The following is a 3,703-nucleotide window of genomic DNA, read 5'->3' as shown; positions in this document are numbered from 1 at the left end:
TTTTTATGTAAAAAGTATTATAAATCATAATAATTAATAGCTTAAAATATTTCAAAACATATAAAAAGTTTTTGTTAACTTTCAAAATTTCATCTATACCGCATAAATTGGGAGAAATATAGATATATAGATATTTTAAGTTGCTAATTATTGTGAGTTATAGTACGTTTTATGTAATTTTCATAAATATTACTCCCTTTAATTTGTCCTGATTTATGTGATACAAATGAAATTTCAAAAGTCAATGAATTTTTTATAAGTTTTTTTTTATATTAACTTGTTAATTATTGTGATTTATAATATATTTACGTAAAACATACTCTAAATAAAAATAATTAGCAACTTAAAATATATAAAAACATACTAAAAAATTGATTAACTTCAAATTTCATATGTACCACATAAATTAAAACAGAAACAGTAACATATATTGGGCCCCGTGCTGGCACGGGGTCCCATATCTAGTATGTATATATGAGAGAGATATTTTAGTCTTCAAGAAAATAATTTTCTACTTCTGCTTTTGTTTTTTGTAAGAAGCATAAATTTTTAGTTTTTTCCCAACAACCGAAAAATTGCTACTACTTCCATTTAAAGCAATTTTAAGAATTTGTCAAACACTGATATTCATTTTTTAAAAAGTGTTTTCACAGAAAAACACTTTTGGCCTCCCAACAGTCATGCCAAACATGCTCTTAGATTGTCTCTTAGATACATACATTACCAAATTTCTTCATCAATTTTTTCCCGATACGTTATTTAACTTAATATTATACATTAATTTGAATAAATAATTTCATATACGGTGTTAATGTCTCACATAAATTTATTCAATAAAAGATATATATCTATTATCTAAAAATATAGTAAAATCATGAAGAGGCATTTCATTATAATTATTGTCTTTTTATAAAATCATAATATTAATTAATACTAATTCATATATTATATTTTTTTAGAACCACGCAAAGCGCGGACAAATACACTAGTTAATAATTATAACAGAAAATATTCCTTATTATCCAAGTCCTTAAAAAATAATCACAATCATGAAATTTTAAAGTTTTACAAGTGAATAGGGTGTTCATAATTTGATAATTGAACCAAATTAAAAAATAAATTGGATGATTAGATTAATCGACATTTTTTTAAAAATTTGGTTTAGTTTGATTTTAAATTTCAATTAATTTTTTTTATTAATTGACCCAAACAATGTTTGAAATTTTAAAATCAACTAAAATTTTACCTTATATAAATTGTACTAAAGTGAAAATAAACTCATACATATAATATTTAAAATGCTTAACATTTAGATGGAATCTACCCAACATTTAAAGTAATTTTAGCACAAAAAATATATGAGAAAGCTCAACATTAAAAGGTTATAGTTTCTTAGATCCGTGAGTTTCTAGTTGTTGTCGAAGTAGCGACGTGTATCAGTGAACTGATTTCCTCCTGTATCAATCTGTGTCGGGTCGTGTTTGGGTTAGATTATATATATTGTGTTGAACTTATTTTATTTAATCAGTTTAGTATACATATTCTGCATGCGTATCTTACGTTAATCAATAAAAAATAAAAGTAGACTTCGAGATGTCCGCATTCTCTCACTCTTTATTGTATATTTTTGTTTCTTTTTTCAACTTGGGTCAAATCATGTACATTGTGTTGAACTCGTTTTATTCGTAGAAGATGAAGAATCGGAAGCTTGTATAAACTTCGAGACATTCTCCTCCTCTCACTCTTTGTTGTCTACATATGTTTATTTTTTTATATATTTTTTTGGGTTTGTGTTGGGTCGTGTTTTTTGGATCAAATTATTTACATTGTGTTGAACTCATTTTATTTAACTAGTTTAGTATATGTGCTTTGTACATGTGTCTTTCATTAATCAATAAAATTATATATTTAAATAAAAATATTAAAAAGTAACAATTGTTATCAAAATATATGTTATATCTAATTAAAAGATATAAATAAATATTGTACCTTAAGTATATTATTGTCTGTTGTATCTCACTTTATCTTCTTCTTCTTTGCAAATATTTTGTTGAGTTTATATTCTCTTTTACCGCTTAGACTAGATAATCATTAATAAATTTATCGTCAATATTGATAATTTTCTTTAAAGTGCAATGTATATTTATTCATGTGAAATATAATGCTGCGAAAACTACAATTCAAATTTTAGTTTAATTTGACATTATGATTTATTTGTTATCATTATAAATCACAAATATATTTGAATTAATGAACAAATCTTCTGATTAGAAAACAATGTTAACTTTGATACAATAATTTTTATTTTTTTTAATCTAAGTATGCTTTCGACAAAAAGAAAAGGTATTAACTTCAATATATCATATGTACAAATATTTAATAAACACTTTAACAACACAAATAGTATTAATTTAAATGAGAAATAAAATTCAGAAAAAACCATGCCTTCAATTTCCCTCATAACTAACCCAAAATTTATGTCACACCGCACAGGCTCTAGGTGAATCTTACTTCACCTCCACAAGAATTTTGAAGAATTACTATATAGAGTTATTCATATATTGATTGAAAAACATCTACTAATTTGATTTTAACAACATAAGTAGTATCAATATGATAGGAAAATAAAATTAAGAAAGAGCATGTCTTCAAATTTGCTCGTAGTTGGCATGAAGTCTCAATCACACACTCCACATGAATCTTTCTTCACATACACAAGAATACTGAAGAATCAATCAATAATGACTTGTGTAAATTTATTCAAATATATCTCCCTTTGCCACAAAGCTACTCTCCCTATGTACCAATAGAATTAGGGCATGCCTTTAAAACATAGGTAAACTGTTGTGAATGACATACAAAGGTACGATTGTTATTTCACTTCAGAGTGTGTATAACAAAGGTTGGGTGAAAATGTGGGAGGATAGTGTAGTTGTGATGATTAGTGAGATTTGGATACAAAGAAAAATGACTATAATAACCTCCACATATTGGTAGGTGCCTCGACTATCAAACTGTGATTTGATTGAGAGCATTCAAACTTAAGTGTCATCCTATCTGCACCTACTGTAACTTGATTTCGATAAAACAAATTAATTTGAAGAATCAATTAATTATGACTTATATATATTGATCAAAAAACGTCTAATATTTTAAGCTTAACAACGTAAGCATACCAATATGAAAAAGAAATAAATTCTAGAAAAAAAAAACGTCTTTAAATTTGCTCATAGTTGACAAAAGTCTCTATCACACACTCCACATGAATCATTTTTCACCTGCACAAAAATACTGAAGAATCACAATAATGACATATATAAATTTGATCATATATAAATTGAAGAAGGCGAAATAACTTTACAAAGACAATCAACATATCGATAAGTGAAAAAAATAACGATATTTATGAAAAATTATATCTAAAAGAAATAATTTTTCTCTCGACCTTAAAGATTTATTGATGAAAACTTTTTTCATAATTGAAATTAGTTTTGAAATTTTCTTACCATCACCCTCTATAAAGTATCACTTATATAGTAAAAGAAATCTATTTAATTAAGATGATAATTTACTTGGGGTGAAAGTTTATTTTTCAAAACAAATAAAATAGCAATTTTCAATTGTAAAAAGAAAAGAAAAGTGAGTACTATTTTTTTTTTTAATGTATTTTTGTCCTATAATATGAATGTGTTCCATAATTTAA

Source organism: Solanum stenotomum, chromosome 3 (assembly GCF_019186545.1).
Source record: "Solanum stenotomum isolate F172 chromosome 3, ASM1918654v1, whole genome shotgun sequence".
NCBI classification, from domain to species: Eukaryota; Viridiplantae; Streptophyta; class Magnoliopsida; order Solanales; family Solanaceae; genus Solanum; species Solanum stenotomum.
Note: the sequence above shows the minus strand (reverse complement) of the source record.